Genomic DNA, 26,273 nt, shown 5'->3' with positions numbered 1-26,273 from the left:
TTAAGGCTGTGTTTTGGTGTGTGACTGTGAGCAGCTCTGCCACATGGCTGAAGTGAAAATTCATGCAGTCTTATCACCAGCTCACATGGTTGTCCCAGATTGTCCACACTTGGTAGAAAGGACAGATGTTGGATATGCAGTGTTCCTTCGTCTCTATGTCTAAATTTGTTTTAGCTAGTCTGAGTCATATCTACAAGAAAAAAAAAATTCTTTTAAGTCTCACAATATTTTACTTTGTCACACCCTGTCTTTTCATCTCAGTGACATTTAAATGACCAGATACGACAGAGTAGTAGTGTGTTTGTTTTTGATCTACTACATTTAAGCTGCAGACAGACACTGAAGCTCTGTAGGATTTCATCCAGGCTTAATTAGGGACCTATATCATCTTAGTAAATAAATCAACAAGCAGGCAACCATGCGTACATAATTTATTTTTCTTTTTTTGGGGGGGTGGTTTTTGTGTTTTAATTCTCACCTTTGAATCAGTCTCCATGAACTTCATCGGTTCATTTAAATTAAGAAAGTAATCCTGACTTGAGCAGGACCGCCCTAAAATTAAACTGCATACAATCAAAGTATTTCAAATGTGGTATTTGTCAAAAGATTATTGCGCTCTTCCTTGCATCTCATCAACAGTTTAAAGTCACTTTAAAGTTTTGTAGCCGGTGGTGCGTCACGCTTCAGCAGAGTTCAGGCAGCAGCTCATTGATGCACTAAGGCTGCCAGTGTCACTCACTGACTTCAACAGCTAGATGGAGAAAGCAGTGATGCTAAATCAAAAGAGGACAAACCACCCTAAAATCTCCATTTCAAACATAATGGGGAGCTCATGGGTGCAGGTAAGCAGGTGGACAGATACATACAAATGGAAATAAGATTTACCTCCCCCTGTTGATCATGATTCATTTCAGGCATTTTATTTCATTACACATCTTCAGACCAATTTATCCTCAGTCTACTCTTAACACTATTAATCCAAGTCATCAGTGTTAGAAGTTGGCAGTAGTGAGCGTCTGCATCTCAAGCAGCAACTGAGAGGTATGGGTCAGCATCCAAGACCGCTGCCTTCGTCTGTCACCTGAGTGGCAACGCAGAAGATCCCAGCACCATGCCTTGCAGGTGGTGTGCCCATATGGCAGCAGCTCTACACTGCTCTATGGGCTGCGGAAGGGGTGGGTGGTATACCGGTTTCGTCACTGTCACGTTCTTCCACGACATGGATTTTGTATTTGGTTAGTTAAAACTTTGCAGTCCAACTCTGCTTAAATTTGCAGGTGTAGTATTTAGATTTTTTTAGGGTGAACGTCATCCTACCCTGACATTTTGACAATAATTAAGTTAAATTAGCTTACGTTAAGTTAGCTGGCCCGTCCGCCTGCGCAGAGAGCACCTGCGAACACACCCCTGGGATGGGGTTGTGGGTTGCCAGGTTGCGGTGACAGATGGGTTGAAATTGTAAGTAGTGTGTGGATTGTGTTTTATAGATGATATGGTAACTTGGGTGATGTCAGACAAACATCCAAAACTTGGATCTGTGTGACAATTATTCATATTAAAGTTTGAGGGCCATCCAAATTACGGGAGTTTCCTGGGAGAAACAACAAAACGGGAAGGCGATGGGAGATGGCCTTGAAATACGGGAGAAACCCGAAAAAAACAGGAGTGCTGGCAGGTATGCAAATCTGGTGACAGAGGCAGACCACAGCTACAGCTATATGTTTGTCTGTTGCTGCTGTATGTAAATGTACTTGAGACACATGCCCTGTGGTACACTGACTATTGTACTTAAATAATATAGCATACTTTGGGGTTTCTGCCAAATAAATGTTGTTGAGATGCCTAATCCTACCCTTTGTAACTCTGAGAATTAATCACGTTACTTTTACTAATGAACCTACATTATGTTTACCAAATGTTTTACGCAACAGAGTCTGCATCGAGTTGAAGTTTGTACTGAGCAGCTGGACTTTTATCATCAATGGCTATGATTATGGTATGATAGGATGCAACAAAACCCATTTCATGACAAGAAGCAAATTTTATTATTTAATACTACACTAGTAATTTCATCATTTAAAAACACCAGAAAATGTGTTGGAAAAAAGTGCAGTAAACATAAAACTGTAGCCCCAAGCTTTCTCCAGGATTTACAAGTGGTATAACAGGGTTAATTAATATGCTTTAATATTCTTTTTCTCGTTATTATTATTTGTGGAAGTAAGTGTAGTAGTACAGTACCAGTAGTAGATTAGTAGTAGTAATAGTAGCCTAATATTAGCAAGGATTTAGGGCACTGGTTGGATATTATGCTTCATTAACATTTTCTGCTGCAGAGCAGTGGAGAGAGTTTCTTAGATTCCCTGTTGGGATAAAAACTGGAGAAAAGAAAATGTTATTAAACTCCAGCGGCAGAGTTTTCATGGAGCTTGATGATTTCAGTGCTGTATCTCTCTACCTGCCTTTGTAGCTCTTCTTTCATGCAGTGATGTTACATATAAAGGCTAATGTTCCAAGACATTATCTTAAAAGCTTCCATATCAAATTCTAGTCTATGGCTGCCTGAGGGGCTGCTGTGGCCAATGCTGTGTGTGTGTGTGTGTGTGCGTGCGTGCACACGTGTATGAGGGTTGATACAGGCCTTGTCATTGTAAAAATTCATGTGCATCTAAGTTTGCATCAGTATCTAAGTTTTCAGATACACTGAAGGATTAAAAACTTCTTCATGGGTTGAGATGAATAGGATGCTCCTTTGGCTAATAAAATCCTTTTACATGATCCATTATGCTGTTTGAACTGAAATGAGACTGCAAACTATGTGTGATAAAAAAAGCTATTTTTTAGCTTTTTTTCCTCCAAACCTTTTGGCTCTCAACACTTTTTTGATACCAACAGCAATGTGTCCATAGTACTTAGCAGCAAAAAACTGTAAAGCTGTCTGGTCAAATTCGGAATTCAGCTTTGATACTTCCCGATTTAAATTACATTTGTGCCAATGTCAGACTATTTTATCTGGGCAAAGCTGTAAAGCTGCTTGTGTTAATACAATATTTAACATTTAAGAAGTTGGTTATATTAACTTTGAGAAACTTTTATATATTATATTACAAACAGATATTAAGCTAAGTGGATCTTTTTTCAAGATTTTCAGCTTGATAGATTGAAGTTGGTTAAATTTGTGTAAAATATAAGTTGAGAGATATTTTCTTCTTTTATCATTTCACAGTCACAAGATTTGTTTTCCATAAAATATTGTGGAAAAGATAGTCCACGGTAAGGTAGTAACAACTGCACTGCATCATGAAATTGGCAATCTCTGTGAAAAACTCTTTTACCTGATATTAAACTTTGAATAAATGCTACCCTGACCTGGAAAACAACCCCCCATACAGTAGCACGGACGTGTGCTTGCGTGCAAATTTGAGTGGACAGCATTTAATACTGAAATGCATCACAACACAGTGACCAATACAGTATTTGGCCAATATATAACACTGGCCCTGAGGTGTGTTTAAACATTAATATTGTATGTAGGACATGACTTAAATCAAGAATAACTGACAGCTGCACACTTTTGCACATGCGCGCGCACACACACAAAGAAAGCAAACAAAGACACTATACAGGAATGACCACACTGTTTTCAACGTTAGTAAACATCCTGTGTGTATATGTGCTAATAGTCTTTATTGTCCCTGCAGCGCCACCAGACTCAGTCCGTCTTGTCAAACAAGCTAGGGCAACATTATCAGAATGTGGCAGTGTTGTAGATAAAATACATTGGACAGAAAGGGTGAGGAACTAATGTGCCATGTTTCTGCAATAGTATTAGTGTGTGTTTGCTTGTGATTATACCTGTATTCCTGAGGGCAGAGAGAATTCATCAGCCATCTAGAGTTCTTTTAACAAAATTTAGGATTTGATGTCACTATCAGTGGGGCACTGGACACTTTCCTTATGAAATGGCAGTTCAGAAACTGCAACATCTAACAGCTGGGGGTGTAAAACATCTGTGCATCTCAATGCATAAATATCACTCTGGAAAGCAAACTGCAGTGATCTGTAAAAATAAAAGTTGTGTTGAATTACGTTGAGGTTGAATAAAGTCTATTAATATTACATTAGGTTGTTTATTTTCATTGAAATATAAGTACAGACTGCTGTTCAGCTGCTTTGACATATTTCATGTTTAGTTTCCATCCCTCACATACACTACCAGTACCACATATTGAACAGATGTCATTTGAAGTTTTGCTAATCTTTGAACTAGAGAAATGAGGTTCAATCAAACCAAATTGTGGACAGTATGTGAGATTTGGTAATGCACTGAATCTTTGATTAAGAATATTTTCTGTTATGGACACAGCTGTACAGTGTAAATTCAGAAAAAAACTATATGATTACTATAACTAAGTCCGCAACCAGTCAGTCATAAATCGAGTAACTGATGAAGCGAAACCACAGAACTACGTAACCTTGTATCTATAATAACAAAAAACAATGACACTCAATTTTATTTTCCCCAAATTTTACATAAAATCTTGAGTGGACATTGTGCTGGTGTACTGCACCTTTGCCATATTTTTCCTCTATACTGCACCTCTGAGGAGAATCACAGTGTAGGGGAGGTGTCACTTAAAATCTAGTTGCACACTGCTCCTCTGATGTCAAGATTGACAGTTTTACACTGTCCCTCACAGACTCGCTGATCATTTAATATAATTTTCAATTTTCTATCTAATTCCACCCTGTCTCCATGTTCATCCACCATTTTCCTGCAGCCACAAAGTTACCAAAAGTGCACCCCCACTTCCTCTGCACACTGTGCACTTGACTGCGCTTCATGCCCTGCTCTTTGGTTCACAAAATTTTCACCCGAGGAGTCTTTTCATTTCTGAGCTAAATAAAACATTGGTTGTCGGCTAGTCAGCAAACATGTCCATTTTAAGTTTAACAGACTAAATTCATTGTAAGTAAATGTAAATCCTATTTTTTTTTTTTGCAAAATATGTGCAATACACATGATCTCTCTAAATGTTGGTTGCAGTTATCAGTCTGAAGATGATACTGGCCCACCAGGGTGTCTCTCTATCCTTCTGATTACCACTCAAGCAAAAAACTAACGAATGGTATGTCCTGTTTTCAAAGTCTCATAAATTTAGTAAAGAAACTGTGTAATGGAGAATATGAGCATTTCATCCTGTGGATATGGTTGAAATTGGTGACATAGTTCAGTATTAGTGGAACAATATCATAAGAGGAAATAATACTATGTAGATACAGTACTGTATATGCAAGACTATATCACACAGCCTAAGCCTGGGTATTAAACTATTGGTGTGTCACACATGCTGCACTGCATTCATTTTTATTGGACTACCCTGCGTGTTGTTATAGTCCAGGTTGATGTATTGGGTATTCTGGTAGACTAATGGAGTGTATGGGCGACTCTGAGTAAACATCCTGCAGATGATAAAGCTCCTGCATCCAGCAGTGATCTATTCCTGGATAGGAATACATTCTGTTTCTACTGGGACAATGCACATACACACACACACACACACACACACACACACACACACACACACCTATTCCTGGACATAGCCAGACAGAGGGGTTTGGTCGTGTCTGGCTGGCACTACCAGCAACACAGCTGAGCAACACAGTTTGTGTGTATGTGTGTGTGTGTGTGTGTGTGTGTGTGTGTGTGTGTGTGTGTGTGTGTGTGTGTGTGTTCTTGTATGTCTATATTTGTGAGGACAAGTTTGAGTTTTAGGCCTTGAGAGTGAGGGTATTTTTGGAAAATGAGCGGGCCAGTCGCTATGGGGGACATGGCGCATCGCATGTCACATGTTACGCACCCCTCAACCTCCCAAAATTAATTTTCAAGTAAAAAGAAAACAAATAGACTGATTAACAATCGCTGCACTGTAATGTATGAAAATTCATTGTGAGTATTGAGGAAAAGTTTCACTGACCACTGTAGAATGATGCGTCATGCACTTAAGCCGCAGCCGGTCCTGAGGAGATTCCACACAGACACATCACCCTCAGTCACAGCCGCGGGAAGGAGAGGTGCTGAGGGTGCTGCAGCAACGACCCCCCCCCCCGGGTGAGGTATATTATGTGTATTGTTGGGGGGCTTTTTTCTGTCACGTTGCACGCCACCACTCCTGGTCCTGTCACCCACAACATCTTTTGTTTTAATTATTGCGAGAGGCGCAAGCTTTCCAGATGGTTTCCTATATTTTGTATAGTGCCCTGTCTTGTCTGTAGGCCTATTGATCTGTTGTGGTAGGAAGGTTTGGACCGGATTCCGAAAGCCTCTCAGAATATAGCTCAAATGCAGTTTTCAACCAACATCGAAAAAATATTGTCAATCTTGCATAAGGATCATGATGCAACAGCCCGCCCGGGGGAAATCAGTTGCCCGTCCAAGAAGTTTCTTCTGGCTACAGGACTGAAAACATTTAGGCAACCGCTCACTTCTTTAAAAGGTTCTTTGAGGCTTAAGACCGGGTTTTAGGATTAAGGTTAGGGTAAGTAGGTAAGGGTTAGGGGCTAGGAAATACACTAAGTCAATGCACAAATGTGTACTTGTGTGCCAAGCGTATGGGTATGTGTGCATGTATCTGACGTTTTGCTTCCTTGTTATATGGCACTTACAGTAACATGGCCGGGGAGTGCATTGTCCTAGATAGTGAAGGTGTGTGCTGTCTAAGATGCATAGCTCAGTGAAAAGTAAAAATGGAGCACTGGTTTCTGGGGGAAATAATTTAAATTTTAATGAAGACAGAAACTTTACACTCTAATGAGCAATGACTCCATGCAGTTGCAAAACATGTTGAACCCACCTCTTCAGAACTCGGCCCAGTCACAGATTTATGATACTGCTTTACAACATATACTGGGGGAGTACCAGAGTTTTAATGAACTGGGATTTACAGAGGAATGTTTAAAAGCAAGTTAAAATGGAAATAGTGAAGGAAATGTAAATATTCCATGCTTTTTCCTTGTGCCCCAGTTTAGTTTGAGTGAATATTCGTAGCTATTTCCCATATTTTGAAAAAAGCCAAGAGCTTCCCTTGCCCTCTTATCAGTAAAGTTGCTGTATGTATTACAAAATACAGCATAAAAAATGTATAAAATATAAAAATGACTGGAAAATATATCCTCAAGCTCAATGGTACTACAGTGGATAAATGCTTTTTTAAATTACAATCAGATAGACATTATTAGTTTTGGAGGGAAGATGTGATTTTGGTGGGAAAGTTTCAAATAAACATTCATCGGCATCTATTATTTGGTGTCAGTGGAGCAGCACCAAGGATTATCTCATTATTTCTATAAGAGACAGCAAGAAGAGCAAGCATAAAGGTATGCAAATAAAAAGGTTGTTGATATGACAGTGCAGATGTGTCAATGCCAATAAAGTAGACAATCATGAAGCTCAAAAAACAATAGAGACATAACTAAGCATACCTAAAATTGGGGGATTATGCATAAAAAGGGTCACAATTCCTTCACTGATTGTTTGATGTAAATACCCTCAAATTAATGGTGAAACTCTGCACTTTAACCTCAAAGTCATTGTTTTATTTCAAATGCAATGTCATGAAGAATAAAGAAAATAAACAACCCAAAATGTGTCATAGTCAGAGCCTGTTTTCCCCTACTGGAGAAACATTAACCATGTATAGCTTTGTAGGAGAGCCTAAAAATGGCTACATCCATGAAAACTAGCAACAAGCATGGATCAAATTAGATTCCAACAGTACATGTTGTAGTAATTTGACTTACAGAAATAACAACTCTTAAATTTGTAATTAATTAAACAGCTCCTTGCAACCACTACCACAGCTTGCGTGTTCAGTGAAAATGATGCTGCAGGAGGGATATGTCACTTGCTTAACAGTTAAATTAATGATGTAAAACGCAATGGCAAGTCAGCCTGATTATCTGGCTATCACAGTCACACTACATAAGATTTTCATACATACGATTTTTTCATTTCTTCTCAGTATTATTTTAATACTGGTCTGCACCCTGCTTTCTATTTGATGAACCATTTTCTTCATGTGTCACTGTGATTGGCACAAAGGTATGAGACCAGTAATGTGATGGCTGACAGTATTATCACTATAGATAAAGATAAAGAGGAAAAGACAGAGGAGAGGAGAGGAGAGGAGAGGAGAGGAGAGGAGAGAAGAGGAGAGGAGAGGAGAGGAGAGAGAGAGAGGAGAGGAGAGGAGAGGAGAGGAGGAGAGGAGAGGAGAGGAGAGGAGAGGAGAGGAGGTGTTGTCTAATGTTGACAGATTGTCAGATAGTCCTCTAGGGCATCCAGGGACACTCCTGTCTTGACTCTATAATACCACTACAAGTCCAGCCAAGGTTCACCGGCATTCATGGTTATCAGGGTCGCAACCTCAAGAGCAAGATGCCGTTCTGGCTGCAATAACTTTGTAGGAGTTGAAGCATCTTCTCTGCTCACTTTCAGAGGTAGATGGAGTACCAGAACATCCTAGACAATACATACTACTGAAGTTACTGCAAGATTACTTTTCTTGAACAGCCCAGGTGAATATCCTCCTCACTGTGCCGTAACAGCAGAACTGTAGGCAATTATTATTTCTAAAAGTAGTTGAGGACCTAATGGCTGGTTTCAAAATTTACTCAAAAAAAAAAAATACAAATACATAAAACTACTCAATAACAGATAAAGTACTAGAGGTATTTCCAAACCCCAGTTACATGCCAGCACTGCTTTCGTGCCCCAAATTATTAACAAGGGAAGAAATGTGGACAGAATGAAGAAGGTAAAGGAGGCAAGTATTGGCGTGGAAGGAATTGAGAAATGTTGCATTAACGTTTCAGATGTTTAAAGGAGAAAGCTATTTATTTTGATATAATCACTGAATCTGGCAAAACTTAAGTTTTAGGTGTTTTTGCGGGTCATATTTTAATTTAATATGGATATAACAGGCAGGATTTCTGAGATAAATTTGGCTAGTATAACAGAAGAATTTTAGGCATTGCAACTACATTCGGCAAGGAAAATATAATCATAACATTGTGAAAAACCTTTACTACCCAATAGGGACAACCAATGTGTGACACACTGTGTGAGTGCGTGTACGTGAATGTGTGTGCATGAGTGCGTGTGCGTGAGTGAGTGAGGTGAGAGTGCAAATAAAATAAAGTAAAAATAAAGAAAGTGAGTCAACATGGGATAATCTGCAATCATTCAAAACACAAGCTCTGACCACGTCTCAAGACAAGTAATTACATTATCTCTGTAACTGTTGTATTTTTCATTTAAGATCATTTATTCATGAATAAGGCAACTGGTTTTTCTATCAGCTGTCTGAAATGATCAATGACCCCGCTTTCCACTCCTGCAGTTTGTGTTATTTGTTTTCCCTCTCTCTTCTCAACCTTTCTCTTCCTCTAATTTTGGAAGAGTCTCAATTAGACAATCGTGGCATTTTAAACATTAAATCTGAGCTGAAGGGAGGAAAAGGGTGAGAGGGGATTTTATCAAGATGACTCATACACCTGGGTAGCATCAGAATGTTAAGTAGAATAAATCAAAGGATCAAATTAACTTTTCCAGGACAGATTGTCTAACAACTTGGAACAAGTGAAATTGCCCAATGTGTAAGCACTGCCCATTTTCAGCTGAAATGAACGAATGGATTTCATTAAATAACTGGATCAAACAACTAAGGAGGGTAAAGTACTAATGTCACAGTAAATAGTTATTACAGTAGCCCATACAGACTTATTGCAAGTTATTAAATGACTGACAACATCATATATTATGCACAGCATGTTCTTCACTTTTAGCTGCTTTGTAAAACTGCACCACATGGTCAGCCTTCACGACACACCTGCATCGACACTAAGAATATCTTTCAGTGATAAAACAAAAAAAGTGCTCTGCTTTGCTAGTATCTCAGAATAATAATGGAAACTAAATTTAAGTATTGCAATGCTGTCACCATTTTAAATCTGTATTCATCTCATTGGCCTTTTTTACAAATTCAAAAGTGTAGAGCTAAGTAACAACAGTTGTGACTTTCTTTTTCATTGTAGAATGGAAAGCTGACATCTTATGACAATTTTCAAAACACTGGCAGCTTGAATAATAATTGAGGATGCACCAATTGTGAAATTCTGGGCCAATACCGATACCTATGTTTTTTTGTTGTTGTTTATTTTGTTTTTGTTGTTATTTATTCCCCCTTTTGTGACAGGGAAACAAAGAAATCTTCATTATAAAAACAATTACTGAACTGTTTTAATGTGATTCAGCCCTTTATTACACTATCTTTGAATATATCGGCCGATATATCGGTGCATTCCTAATAGTATTAATAATCTAAAAATTCTTTCTATATTTTTACACATTTCCATTACCTGGACTTCATTTAAGTAGTATGACCTGAGTTAAGGGTATGAAGCTACACAGACTAAAAATAACATGCTACATTGTGTGTGGTGAAAAGCTAAAGTAGCACTTTGGGCAAAAATCAATCCGAATATTTCTGTCTTTACAAAAAAGGTAATTTAATTCTCACTTTTTCATTAGCAGAAATGGAATCTGCTCCTTCCTGAGTATGGTCCAGATGTAAAACTGAACATTTAAACACATTTTGTTGATTCCAGAATTTCTGTCTGAGAAGGTTTCGAGGATGAGGAGGAAAATGTGTCAGCTCCTACTTTCATACAGTCTGAAAAAAAGATGCAGACTTCTGTATGGAGAAGTCAGTTCTTAGTTTTGTCTTTTTTACAGTAATAGTTCAAAGCTTTGTGGACCACTTAGTCACTTCAGCTCAAAGCTGTATTGACAGAGTCATTATCTCTCAATCAATAGGATCAATTCAGAAAAAAGAAAGTGGACGAAGAGGTAGAGAAGAGCATCATTTGTACTGCAGCATTTTTCTAGTTTTTTTTGGGAGAAACTTGGGTAACATTATAATGCAGCATTTACATATAGTTTGCTTCATTTGAGAAGGAAAAGTATGTGATATTAGGAGCAGTAAAGAATTATGCAATCTTAACAGCAATCCTCAAACTAAAATATTATAAGATGCAGTTCAAGTTGTGCAAGTAGACATTTGTGGTTCGATTTACTTTAGTCACAGACTAAAGTAAAGGACTTGATGAAATTCTCTCGAAGCTCCTTCATGTTTCGTCATATTGAAATGTGTCTTTGTGAAATTGACTGCGGCAATCCATCAACAAAATACAATGCTAGCTGAGAGTGACTGTCATTCATTTCCACAACTACGTCCACTTTCACACACAAACAGACAGATTTTTCAATTTCAGATGCAGAGGACAGGGTTAGATGGAGGCAAATGATTCGCTGTGGCGACCCCAGAAAGAGGAGTGAGAGTAAGAATAGAAGTTAATCGAGAGCTTTCTTACGGGAGAAGGGAAAGAAAGGGTCGAGGAAGCGATGAGAAAAAAAAACAAGAATCTTGATGTTAAATCTTTGTTTGCTGGACCTCATTCCACTTGAATATTCCTGCCTCTCCTCACTTTAATGTCTGGCAAAAAGCTAAACAAATGCCAAATAACTATGTAGATATGACAGCAAGTTGAAAAAACAAGGGCTATTCACTATCACCTCTTAAGCAAGAATAGAAACATTCGGTGTGAATGAGCATATACAGCAATGAGGAATTTATTTATTTATCTATTGATTCAAGTTAGAAGAAAATCAGCTAACTGCTAATGTCATGGGGCTTATTTAACCAACCAGTTCAACGTAAAATAATAATTCAATTCTAAACATTTCCTTGAGAGTTCCCCAAAAGATTAAAAGAAACAAAGACAAAAATAGACAGCTCATTACAAAATATGATAAAAGGGATTAATAGTACACTATTTAAAGGCTAAGTTCACATAGCACATACGTAGTGGTAGCCTGCTGAGACAAAAAAAGGAAGTTTTTGAGAATATTTAACTTGAATGATGAGTGGAATAAAACTGAGCATCTGAGAATTCTACAACAGCAACACATTCATCACAGAAATACTACATGTGACAACTCACCCCCACTACCCAGCCACAAAGTTGTTCAGGGTGAAGGTACAAAGAGAGACAAAGGAGAGAAGAAAGGAGTTTAGGAAGAAGGGAGTGAAATAAGGAGAGAGAGGGAAGGATTATTTATTTTTCTCTCGCCCAGGCTGTTTTGGTCTGCCTAACTCATTCTTCCAGGAAGTGAAATCAAATCAGAAATCATTCGGTTGTCCAATAATGTATTTTACTCTTATCTTGTGTCAGAGCAGAGAAAGAACACATTGCAGAAAAAGACAAAATGACAGAGAGAGGTTAGAAACCACTCCACGGACATACACTCAAAATGACTCAGACTTTTTGTTTCCAAAGATACGGCATCACAATTTATTGTACTTACAGAATGTTCATGTACAAATCAAACATATGTTTCGGTGTACTGTAGACACCTGAGTTGCACATGTTAATGTGCTTTTTTAGTTTGAACTACAGTAAAAGCAGAGGATATGAAGCAATATTTCCCTTACCACCCTTTAACAATCAGGCAATATGATGATGAAGGGTACCGGTTATGAAAATTAACTATTCTGCCAAAGACAATCACCCGTGTATTAACCTTAGCTTATTATAAACCCACCAGGTGGTGTTGTCCCCAGAATATTGCATCAAATTCACTACACGTCTTTAATTTCATTAAGTTTTTAATGCAAAGTTGTTGATTGCCTGACTAACAGTCTAGGCATGTTAACTAGTCCTACAGTCAGCATTTTGCTTCACACAAAGTGAACGTGGAAATGTTTGAAACAGAAGTGATGAGAAGTGACAACACAAGCCCCAGAAAAACCAGCAGCCCCATCCTTCGATGATGATATCTCTGACAAGGGTGACCCCAAACCAGGTCGGAGGCCAATACAACACACTTTAGGGTGGGATCCAGCTTGGCTGGAAGACCCAAACCATTTAATAAATTATGGTTTATTAAGGCAATATAATATTTAAAACCATTGGAAACAAATCCACAATAGCCTTCCGTCATTTATGGTCTTATGTATATAATAGACAGCATCTAAAAAGTATTAGAAATTAGTTTCAATCCAAATTCAACTTTTTGTAAACTTTCCTGATATTGGGTTTGAATTGGGCATGGTTATGCTCTGATATATATTATGAAAATTCCGCAATTAATTCCGCAAACCAATCATAAAAAATCCACATCAGTTTTCCCACATAAACAATTGCAACAAAACCTCCCACTCAAACTGCCTCTTTGAGTCTGAGCCAACTCGTCTCTACTTTGCCTTTTGCAATTAACTAGCTAACCATATATCGCCTATATCTGATCTTATGTTTAATGGTCACAAGCAGCTATTCGGCTATTTACACCCAACGTGAGCGTCGTGCGCAGGTGATTATTGGTGGCTGTGGATGTTAAGCTTCGGCCGCAGTTGTCTATTTTCGGCCACAGGGGTTTAGTGCTGGCCACAGAGCATCTATTGTCGGGGACTTGATCTGATTCCGAATCAGACAGCTCAAACATGTAGGGCTGGACTATGCTGATTATTGCTTGCGCCATTGCTGTAAGCGCACATGCCCATGTGCACAGTTTAGGTGACATGGCTCTAGCGTGAGTGTGAAACCTTCCATCTCATCCAATATTGCCACCAAATTTCTAAAAGCTTAAACTCTAAGGGTGCTATGATTGATCGGCCACCAATCGTTATCAGCCGATATTCATTCTAAATTGTTTGATTGGTGAGCTCTATAAAGGCCAATCAGAAGAGCCAATTAGATTACACAATGCCACCCAGGTATAATAACGGCCGGTGACCGCATTTTGCAGAGAAACACAGAGAGAGAGACGTTAACTGGTATTATGTTAGAAGACCAACCAGTAAACCAACAGTGAAAAGTGAACACACCTGGTTGGTGCCGATGTCATTCAGTACCACGTTGGTTCGATCGTTTCGATACATCATTAACAGCAAGCCTCCTCCACATGTGGCTCACCTACTGCTGTGAAAACAGAATCACAGGTGTGAGTTGTGTTTTTTGGGCAACTTTATAAAACATACTGCTGATGAAGAAAGTCAACAGGGGAGAGAAACAGAAAAAGGCGAATAGTTAAGAATAGTTAAATAAATAAATAATATAATAAATAGCTTCAAATAGACTACATGATCCGTATCAGCTGATACTGCTTCCAGCGATCAGTGATCAGCCCCAAATATCCTGACATCCCAACATGTTATGGAACCAACTCATAAGCATGGACACATACTTGACTTTGTCATTTCCATAGGTATTGATCACAATAAGTACTGTCAATGATGTTGCACTGTCAGGCCGTTACTTTTCTTCAGTGTGCTCTTAGCTGCTGATCGAGCTATCACCAATAGGCATGTCAAGAAACGCTACTTCTGCGAAAGATCACTACAGTCTTTTCAAACTCACTTTCTCAAGTGAGAAAGTCCTTGCTGCCTTTATCTGAGTGCAGTACTTGTGATGTCCTGGCTGATCGCTTTAATTCTCTTCTGATAGACTATGAATAATGCTGCACCACTGAGATAAAAAAAACTCTAGCAAGTGTAAAGACCCGTGGAGAAAAGCCGAGATCATAAAGCAGCTCAAAAGAGACTGTCGAAAAGCTGAGAGGAGGTGGACATCTTCAAAAACACCCTCAGGAACAACAACAGAAGCTTGAAACACCCACAAAATAAACTCATTAGCCCCGCCCCTGCTGATTCCTCTGATACTTTCTGTTCCTGAGTAAGATTATCGAGAAGGTTGTATATCAGCAACTGAACTTCTTTCTTACAGATAATAATATTGATGATAAATTCAAGTCTGGCTTCCACACATCTCATAGCACAGAAACCGCTCTTTTAAAAGTTGTTAATGACATGAGAATCAACAGTGACAGTAAAAAGTTGTAATACTCCTAGACCTAAGCTCTCCATTTGACACAGTGGATCATGGGATCCTGCTGGAAAGGCTAAGAAACTGGGTGGGTCTATCTGGCATGGTTCTCCAGTGGTTTGAATCCTATCTACGTAATCAATACTTCATTGTCACTCTTGGAGACATCCACTCCAACACAAATTAGTGTGTGGGGTCCCGCAGGGCTCCATCCTGGGTCCTTTTAACTTATTTATGCTTCCCCATGGCTACATTATCAGCAAACATAACACTAGCTACCATAATTATGCCGATGACACGCAGCTTCTCATCTTGCTATCCATTTATGACTTCCAACCCATAGACTGTATAAAAGAAATGGACGTAGTCACCATGACGTCACCCATTGGTTTGTGGACTACTGCCCTAAAGCCTAACATGTTTTATCGTCTATTTTACTCTAAATAAGCCCATAATTTACAAAATGAACATCATGCTGTATTGAAGAAGGCTTGAAACTAGCGATTGAGACCATAAACTCATTAGGAAAGTGTTTATTGAGGTAACAAATCAAGTGAGAAGTCGGATCATTTTCTCATAGACTTCTACACAATTTGACTTCTTTTTGCAGTCAGTGGAGTCGCCCCTGTTGGCCATTAGAAAGAATGCAGGTTTAAGGCACTTCCACACTGGCTTCACTTTTCAGGCCCGGAGGGTGCCGCTTGTTTCCAACCCATAGACTCCCTAGTCAGCTGGTTGGAAGAAATTAACCACTGGATGGCGGCAAACTTCCTTCAGCTGAAGAGAGAGAAAACTCAGATCTTGGTTGTGGGTGCTAAAGCCCAGATACAGCTGGTCTGTGAGTCCCTTGACCTGGATCCCGGTTACTAAAAACAAGTAAACTGATTAAAAACCTAGGAGTAACCATGGATGGTGAATGATCATATCAACGACATCACCAAGGTTGCTTTTTTCCAACTCAGAAATATTTCCAAAATCAGAGGTTTTCTTTCCCAGTCTGACTCAGAGAAACTCATGCATGCATTTGTCATGAGCAGGCTGGACTATTGCAATTCTCTGTTTATGGGTCTTCCATAACCCTAACAAAACAATCCAAAGACTACAACTTTTCCAGAACTCAGCTGCACAAGTACTAACCAGGACAAAAAAATCAGGCCACATAACTCCAGTCCTCCGAAACCTTCACTGGCTACCTGTTGTTTTCAGAATACAATTCAAAATCCTCATCTTGGTTTATAAAGTACTTGCTGGTCTGGCTTCACAGTACATTTCAGACATGCTGTCAGTTTACAATCCCAGCAGATCTCTCCGGTCACAAGGTGGAAATGTCCTCCATGGGCATTTTTAAAGTCTGGTGAGATTGCATTCAGCACTAAGGAATGGAACAGTTTGCCTGCTGATCTTAGACTTGCTCCAACACTGTGTTCTTTTAAAACCAAACTAAAGACTTTCCTTTTCAGTCGAGCATTTTCTTAAATAAACATACCGTATTTTGTACAGTATGTATGTTTGCATGTATGTATGTATATGTGTATGTATGAATGGATGTTTCTGTTTATGAGCACTTTTTTGCTGTTTTATTTAGTTTTTATATAAAGCACTGGTGCTATACAAATAAAAATTTCATTGAATTTAAATTTAATTTCCTCCCTTCCTCTGCTGCTACCTATTGACATTTATTTGAATACTGCAGGGCAGCACTGAAATCCCACAGGAAGGAGGAAAAATTAAAGACTACAACAAAGATAAGGGTTAACAAATTGTGCTGGAAATTGTTTATGTATTAAATCTGACATTGAGAACAATCACTGGACAACACAAACATTAAAGCAGCTAATAATGTCATTGTTTTCAGTGATGACTTTACAATTTCCGTACAAGAAATTTTACAGAAAGACTGTAATGTCTTGAAGATATGAAGAGGATTCTTTTGACAGTCATCACTTTGACTTTTTGTTTAGTTATATGAATTTTGAAAATTTGAACTATATTAAATGTGTAATTAGAAGCTGGCTTTCATTTCAAAGTTTAGTCTATAGAGGCCGCCCTGCGTGTAGTAGATTATATTTTCAAAGCAGTGTGTTAACTGATGCTTCACATTATTTTAATCTTTAACTCCTTTTAATTCCTTTTGATTATTTAAAAAAAATATCACCTCAAAGGGCCATTGAAGGACCTTAAAGCTTGGGAAGTGAGGGAAAAGTCACATTAGTAAATACTTTTACCTTTCAGATTAATATGATGTGCAGCCCACTGTTAATCAATCTACAAATGGCCTTGCAAGAGTGAATGAGAGTTTGAAAGAGATAGATGAGTATAGAGGGGCTATTAGGGAGAGAGTGATGGTGGTTTTTCAGTTAAAAGATGCATATTACTACCAGAAGTATATGCTTGTCCAAATAGTAGCAAATATTCAGATTTACTGTATGTAATCTGCTGCTCAATTTGAATGTTTTTTCTTTCTTGTATTTTCTAATAATTTGACACTGTGAGAGAAGAAAAGCACAGCCTCTCATGACCAGTAGTCGATGTTGATGATAGAGGACGAACTGAATCATTTGTGACTCCATTTATTTTTGTTGGTAAGCAGTTAAGGTTGAAATAAACAGACAATTTGTTCATCTCCCAGGTCACAACTTGAACAGAACATTTGAAGAGAGAGAGGCAAAAAAGAGAACAATATTTAAAGGATTATGAGCTATTTATCTGAAAGCTGTCACCCCCTTCACCTGAGCATTAGAGAAAACAGGTTCCATTAATGTCTCTTGTTGACCAGATACTCTTAGGGAAAACAGACTGATATTGTCCAGTGAAATGACTGTGATCAAGGTAATCACAGCAGCTTCCTTTTAATGCTCCACAACAACTCCCATGTCCAAATAGCCCATTAACCATTTGAAATTAAATGCTGCCATTATCGGTGAAAGAAAGGATGCTCAGGAGGTTTTTTTCCCTATTGTGTCAATGGAAATAATACCATGGGTGTGACACTGTTTATAACTCAACATCTGCTCAATTTATTACTTGAAAGATGTTTCAGTTTTTGCCACAGCTACACTTGCTTTCTCTCACACTGTTTTGCATCACTGAAATGTAGCTTGGTGTTTGAAGCCTAAACAGGAGTGAAGCACGATGAATAGCTAATCAGTGTTTAGACACTTAAGGCAAATGTGTCTCATCTATTAAAAACTCTGATAAGCTTAGACCTTTTTATGGTCTTAGCTCAAAAAGAAGGCTATGACTGACTTCTAAATACTCTAAAATGGTGAACTGGAAGTGAAAATTTGGGCATAATTTAGTCATATATTTAAACACCATCCATTAGCCCTGGCCTTATTGCAGGGCCCAACACATCAAGTCATGAACATTTTATAAACTAGAAATTTACATTAGATCGCGATTGTACCAAAATCAATATTTAAGAGTTTAAAAAAACTGACAATATCTCGGCCGATATTTATTTTTTGACATAAACACATAACATGAACAAATATTTTCGATAAGTATCCCTTATCTAGCCTAATTTTTCTGCCACAACAGTTCCCCCTCCACTAAAGCCGACCAATATCTGGACATGTTCGATACATCAGCCGATTTTATCTTATCAAAGACATATCGGTATCTGCATACATGTCAGCCAGTGAGTAACAATAAATCGCAGTACGGATATGCCAAAGACAGGTTTCAGGTCATTAGGAACAGTCTTGCTTTTACATAGTTTGTCCACTAGAAGGTTTATTTTTCAAGTGTAAAATGTTGGTCACTGTTCTTTAATAACTTAATGTAAGGGATCATAATCAAACATTTTTATTGTGTAATGTGTATATGTTTAAAAAACAAGTATTGGCAGATCATTTTCAGATTTCTTAACTCTCAAATACCACTATTACTATCCTTCTCAATATTCCACTGCTGGTCTGGCTCTACCCTCTACAAAATTATACAAAACACTTTGGGATACTACCCAAACACTAGGAGAAGTCAGTTTCATATTTACCAGAACTGGGAGACACTATAAACACTGAAGGAAACTCTCTGTGGAAATTTAGATGCTATAAATAACATCACAGACAACCTAGTTACAAAAATAAATAAAAGTTTTCACAAGTAACATATAATGTAGGCTATAACTAGGCCACTTAATCATTTTCAAAGAGAAATTTGAAGGGAAAACCCAACCCCCAACTGCAACGTTAGTGTTAATGAAAGCAATTTGTCATACATCACTCTCACCTTGAGTTCAGTCATTTGATGTATGTTAAGGATGGATGTTATACAGTTATTCATTATCTCGAGTGTTATCCAGAGATGTATGCAAGCGCACTGTAGGTTTGATGACAGTAAAGGGCTGGGTGAGACGGTGTTGATTTCGGTTGTTATGTCTATGAGTAATGCAATTAAGAACAAAATCAACATTACTTTGAAAGAGAAGGTAATTAGAGAAAACTTTGCAAAACACAGAAAGCACAGGCACACACAACACAGACATACGCACACGCACTTATATTTCAGTACCTCTGTACAAAATCGTAGAGAGAAGCATACAGTATACACATTCTGCTAAGCAGCTGTCCAAGCACACTATGTCAGGATAAAAAAAAAAAAATCAAAATGACGTTCTGCTCTGTTTGCCTCCAAGATTGTGCTGACAGTGCAACAATGCAGACAGGTAATCATATTCCAGAGCACCTAAGGGCACATAGCAGCACGCTAACACGCTAATACTTTTCAGTAATACAGACTGTCGACTCAGTGATTATAATAGATGATGACTTTGACAATACCTCCCCAGTTTAGGCACATAGTTTAATAGAACATGAAGTAGTAATCTGCATCTCTTTTTTATCTTTGGCATCTTTGGTGCTAAATGCTTATTGCCATGGAGTTTGTGCACTGCATCTTTAGAAATGATTTATTAGTCAACAATGTGTCCAGTACTATGACATCTTTATACGTAACTCCATCTTAAAAGGGGCATTTCATTGATTTTACTCATGAAGTTCAGTTTACTTGTCACAACTCAGCCTGGGAAAACAGTTTTATAATGTCTTCTGTGGCTCTGGAAGAGCTTTCCAATGTTTGACTTCCCTCCCCTGTCTGTGGCACTCAGCCCCGAGTCAATTTGTTCCTACTGTAGGCGTAAATCTTTAAAAACAGCTCATAAATATATAGTTTCATGTTTTAAAAAGGCTAAGTTCTAAAGCAACTGGATACTGTAGTTTTTAGCAAATGTTACCCACATTCAAAGTACATTGTGCATCTGTTAGGGACAATTTCAGGTGCAGATTAATAAACATTTGGTGAGGCAGTGAGTGTTTACGACATTGGGAAGATGTATGTGGAATTGACTCAAAATAAACTACAGTGTGTGTACTGGCTGGACAATAAGATGGATTAAAACATGACCAATTGGTGGTAGATGTAGAGAACTGGACTTATTTTTGAGGCAAGCAAGTCCATACAATATTCATGGAGTGACAGCAGTAAGAGAGAATGACACTGGTTTTAGCTGCAGCCTTGGCAGACACACCACAGAGGCGATCATTAATCATTTAGACTTCCCTACCACCACACTATGCATTAGAGACTTAGTGTACAGGAAGTGCACATGACATTAAACTGTATATATGTATGTGGGAGTGTGTGTGTGTGTGTGTGTGTGTTTGACTGCTCCAAAAACACCCACCCGCAAGAATGTGATGAACACGAAAAGCTGCAAGCATACACACATACAAAAAGTTACAAGCGCCAGAGACAAGTTCACACACACAACAACATCAGGTTTATGTACAAAACTGCTGACATTTGGACAAACAAGCAATAAAGTTCAACGCTGCACAGTGTGAGCTGTTTTTGGAAGAAGCGAAGGTGGCTGACTGGGATCGGTAAAGAGAGAAACATAAAAGAGATGTAAATGATCAAGGTTTGAAATGACAGCAAATGCCACCAAAGAAGTCAGAGACACGAGAAGGGTAAAGATAGAGAATCACAGAAAAGGGGTGAGAGGGAGAGAGAGGGAGGAGAGAGCCAAACAGATGGAGACAGAAATTGACATTTGACATTTAAAACATCTTTAATGAGTCACGGAAGCTTTGTGTGACACGACAGACAGGAGTGGGGAGTAAAAATAACCAAAAACATCAACACAGAAAGCTAAAACACACTATCAATTTGTAAATATAAAAGCAACACATCTGGGCATGCAGAACAAATAGCACTACCCACATACCAGACAGTTTCAAGAGTCAAACAGAAAATAAGAAAATACAAAAAGAAAAACAAAAAACAGAGATATCCAGAGGGCACAGCAGAGACACAACGCAGGCTGATGTGAACAACTAGACCCCGGCTGGCAAAGACAGATGCCCAGAAATAGCTGCAGCCTCCGCCTCTAGTGTGCCCAGCCTTGCCTGCTGTGACATTACCTGCCTACCACCACATAATCATGATGAATCGCTCTGGGGCTTGCCGCCGACCGTTCACACCGCCAAACAATGAGTTGCAATGGCAAACATCACCACACCGCGTAGCCTCTCTCCCTTTATCTTCCATCATGATGCTCTCATTCTTTTCCTTATCTCTGCCTCTCTCTCTCTCTCCAACATCTCGCTTCTCTCCTGTCCTTGGCTTCTGTACCCTCTTCACATTGTCTCTCTTCCAGCCCTTCTCTTCTCATCTATGGTTGGATTATTTTCTCTCAATTTTGTATTTTCTGATGCATCTATGTCCTCCATCTCTTCTTTCAACTTCAACAAGAAAGCTGGAGGTTCAATACATGGACACTGGAGGTGACTGGCACTTGCATAGGACAGACTGTATAATAATAGTTAACTTGAACTTCCTATTTATTTTGTTAAGATTTTTTTTGGGGGGGGTTATGCAGCAAAGGGCCACGGGTTGGATTTGAACCTGAGCTGCTGCGGTAAGGCTCTACCCCAACCTGATATTACTTAAAAATGTCAGCAAGTCGACTGTGTATGTGGATAGTTCTCAAACAATTAGATGGCAAATGATGTCAGTCTGCTGCAATGTGAAAGCAGTATATTAGCAAAGTATATTCATTCTGCATTGTACATCTGGTAATAAGATACAACTCAACACTTCAGACTTCAGTGGTTTGCCAGATAAACTGTAATTCTGAGGCAGGAAAGACATTTATGTGAAATTTCACGTGTTGCCAATATTTTCTTCATGGCATTTGTTTTCTACATCATCTCTCAGCATAAGACATTTGGGTAGTGAGGTCGCAACAGGGGGGGAATGTGATATATTTGGAGTATTATACTCCCATAATGCAAGTTAGAAGAGGGTATTTTCAGAATTTAATAATAAGTCAAGCCACATTACTCTCAGCAGTTTGTTTTAATCTACCACAGGGATCAGGGTGGTAAAGAAAACATTGTTTATCATCACTTTTCTCCTAAAATCAATATCTGACAACAGGGATGAATTACATATTCTGCAATTACAAAGAGGGTAGCATCACCAGCTCCTATTTTTTCAAATCGCACCATGGCTACAAAGTCATCCTCATTTCTCAAAGTCAGTCGAAATAATGCAGAACTAAAAGAAGAGAGTTCCCTGAATATAATGACAGTATTCAACAGAATGGCTGGAAGAGCCGGTAAAATCCAAGATGGTGAATTTCTGTCACGACTTCCAAAGAAGTTACCAGTGTTTCCACTTAACTTTGCTTCTACAGGCTACTGTCTAAATAAAGAAATGATGCTTGAGCAAACAGAACCTTGAGAGGTAAACAGTGTAGCTCTTGAATATTGTATGACACCTCAGCCTCGTTGCTACCAATGCGAGCAATCCTACAGTATCAGTCATCCAAGTGGACAGAAAGACGGAACAAACACAAAGGTCAGGGGGTTAATGAGAAGTAAGCTGGCCATCTTCTCCCTGATTTGTCTCATCCACAAGCATCTGTCTGATCCTTTATGGAGCTGCCATCTTGGACCACTCCACTCACACTCACTGACTCCTCTTACTGGGGAGGACAGCAGCCTTATTACAGAGCCTGAGGAGCTGCTAAGTGAATGTGTAAGTGTATGTGTGTGCGTTTAAATGTGCATAAGGGAAGGAGGGAAGATGTCAGTGCAAGGGCCATGGGGGTAAAAGGGCAGTTGTGTGAGAGAAGGTGTGAAGGAGGTAGGTAGAGAAACAACACACACATGTCCAATAAAGGCAAACAGCCATTACATCCCTACATTGAAAGCTTGGAGCTGCCATAGCTGCCAAAAAGAGCACTTTCCATTCTGATGAAAAGAACCACTTTTTGGTCAATTACTTTAAATAAAATATAATGGGTGAGCGGTCACACAGGGAGAGAGGAGAGGAGGGGAGGAGAGAGGATTGATGATGTGTTTTAATGATAATACATCAGCAGTGTGATCAGTGCTCTCTGTTTCATCTGTGACCCTCTCTTCCCCTCTACTCCCCCTGACTCCACACAACTGCCTCTGGGGCTCTGCATTTCCTTTACAAAAACACACTTTCTCCTGTGACATGTAATAAAGTGTAATCATAGGTTCAAAACACCACCAATCCAAGCTTTAAAGGTGAATGATAACAGATATTCAACACAGTGTAACAGGCTTATAAACGACACATTTGTCATTGCAATGTGCTCCAATTTGACCCATTGCTTTATAAATATACAACATATTTCAGGAACAGTCGATGTTGCCAGTGGATCGCATAAATGGAAAAAGGAAAGCTGTTAAGTTTTTATTGCCTGTAGAGTTGAATTTACTCCTCCAATAATCTGGAAGAGAAAGAACATTTTTGACTATAGTATTCAGGAGCATGTCTCAGGAGCATATTAAGAGTATGTTGCCATAGCAAGAAGAATGACTGTTTTTAACAAATCAAAAGTAATTTTTGCACTCCACTCTGACATGCCATTATGGTGGTGCTGTCTTTTCAACTCAATACAATAAAGTTATTGTCTGCTTGTGAAGAAAATTGACAATAATTACAGAGGAGAAGTGCCACAGAGGTATGGGGGTGAGAAATCCACACACAAAGCCTTGGCATTTTATTAGAAATTTAACAGTTCAGTTGTGGGTTAATTGTGACAGGTAGACTGAAGAGGACGTTGTTACTTCTTCTTGCCAGGCTTTTTGTTTGGAAGATCGTCATTTCTTTGATCTGAATGCCTTTGTCTTTTAAAAAAACTATGCATAAAAGTTTATTTAACACAGAAGGAGTAATTTTACTGTCTCACAAAAACATCATACAAATGTGTCAAAGATGTCTGCTGTATCACGGCTTAGGAAATACAGGATTGGACCCAAATTCAGATGAAGGCAGCAGGATGACTTTAGTGATTTATTAATGATGCAGCTTACAGGCCGGTACAGGTAGGCAGACAAGTAATAGGCAGGTAGGCTTTGTTCAGACTGCAGGCAAATCATATCTTTAATACAGACTGTCCGCACTGTTATTTGCAAGTGATCAGATCGGATTTGTGTGTCCAGACATCACCAACCTATCTGCATGGGTTGCTGTGTTAACAACGTAGGTGTCAGTAACTACGTACGCTGGTGACGCGGCTTTCCAACACAGAAGCATGAGAAATGGAGGTCAATCATCTTGCCCTCCCAACACTCGCACTGTCAAGCCGCAGTGCAGAACTCCTTCGTCGCACCAGACAAACGCAGCAACGAAGGAGGCTGATATGATGCCTCCTCTGATGCACTTCTGTCACTCCGTATTTAATATGGTTTTTTTGCTGTCCAGACTTTCTAAAATCAATCTGGATATGCCAAAAACCAGATTTGGGCTGGCAGTCTGAACAAGGCCATACAGGTCCAGGTAAACCAAAAGCAAAAACCAATAACGCAACTAGGATGAACTGGCAGAGTATTAATGGGAAAGAGCTGGTTAAGTGTCTGCAGGGCTGATGAGGGAGAGTGGAAACATGTGAGCAGGTGGGCGGGGAAGGTCAGGTGACTGGGACTGGAAGGAAAGAGGTTATTGCAGGACAAGAGGTAGTGGCTGGCTGTGGGAGTGAGATGACTTGGACAGGAGAAAAAGTCAGAAGGCATCTGGTGACAGGAAGAGAATGGCAATGAATGTGCCTGAGGAAGTGGGAATGTGGCTGGAGGGAGGGACAAAGAGGTAGATTGCGACATGCTGCCTCTGTCTAATCAGACAGAACAGACTTGATTGTTTGAGAGACAGACAGACAGAGATAGAGGAGGGAGTAATTTATTTACCTTTTCGTTCAACAAAAAGATTCAGAAACTGATGCACTAAATTATGGTGGTCATCTAGTCAACTAAAAATAACACCCTCTTCTCAGTCTCTCTTTGTCAGCTTGTAGGAGGAAATATCGCCAGACAAGAATGTCATTGTCGTATATGAGTGTAAGCTGGTATGAGATTTTGTACATTGGAATGCACAAAGGCCCAGCCAAACTCTTGCTGATAAAAGGGATGTTTCATTTTGCGATTATGAACGTCAATCGATTAACAATAATGAGCTCGAAAAACCTGGGTAAGCACCATTATCAGACTGCGCAAAAACAATGCTGAAATTGCAAGAAAGATTAATAGGATTTTTTGCTGACAGAGAACAGACTTGTAATAGCAAAAGCTGTGGACCATGAATAAAATAAACAGAAAATGTCATTACACCAGAGTAAGTAAAAATTAAAACTCATCTGTTGTGACATGGACTTGATGGGAAATGTTGCTATGCTGACACAAGAGTGGTGGGTGGTAAAATACTGCTCATTCCTTGGGGACAAACAGAGAAAGAGAGGTAGAGAGAGAGACAAAGAGAGGTGGAAAGCAGTGAGGTTGTGTGTGATTATGAGTTAAACAGCTTGGTGAAGAACCAACAGCAGGATGAACTCAGCAGTCAGGTTTTGGTTGAAAGGTCAGATGATCGTATAGGAAGAGTGCAAAGGAGGAGGAGGACCAAAAAACTGTGGATAACACAAATGAGGTCATTAAGTCCCTGGAGAACACTTGCTGTTTAAGTAACTATTGATTCGGAAAAGTCCATTTTTGTGAAGGTGCTGAACCATGGCAGGTTTTCATCTGTTTAGTACTAAGTAGATAAATAAGATAAGCATGATTCCAGTGATCTAATATACTGTATGTAGTAAATATCTTAGGAGGACACTGTGTAAGTTGTTGTATGTTAATTTGTATTTAGACTTCTGCAACAGCAACAATATATAAACTTTGCTAAACTAGAAAGTGCCTTTTTATGTCCCTTCATATTTAATATATTTATTTTCTGTCAAAGAAAACACAGGAAGTGCTGACGTACTGCGGTAAGAGTATTGTCTCATTTCCGGTCACCGGTGTTTG

At 39.0% G+C, this 26,273-nt stretch overlaps 1 protein-coding gene across 2 annotated transcripts in view; it reads right to left on the bottom strand.

Moving 5' to 3' along the window:
• The window catches only part of clstn2a (calsyntenin 2a), a 157,617-nt gene that overhangs the window by 119,979 nt on the left and 11,365 nt on the right, over positions 1 to 26,273 (bottom strand). Inside the window, exon 2 of one of the 2 annotated variants that reach the window (XM_044219521.1) lies at positions 13,947 to 14,040. The exons of the other annotated variant lie outside the window; for it this stretch is intronic. The gene's annotated coding sequence lies outside the window, so the exon portion shown is untranslated. The remainder of the gene's footprint in view (positions 1 to 13,946; positions 14,041 to 26,273) is intronic. 2 annotated transcript variants of the gene reach the window in all.

Source organism: Siniperca chuatsi, linkage group LG13, assembly GCF_020085105.1.
Source record: "Siniperca chuatsi isolate FFG_IHB_CAS linkage group LG13, ASM2008510v1, whole genome shotgun sequence".
Taxonomy (NCBI): Eukaryota; Metazoa; Chordata; class Actinopteri; order Centrarchiformes; family Sinipercidae; genus Siniperca; species Siniperca chuatsi.
The sequence above is the reverse complement of the archived record's forward strand: the minus strand, read 5'-3'. Positions and strand labels throughout refer to the sequence as shown.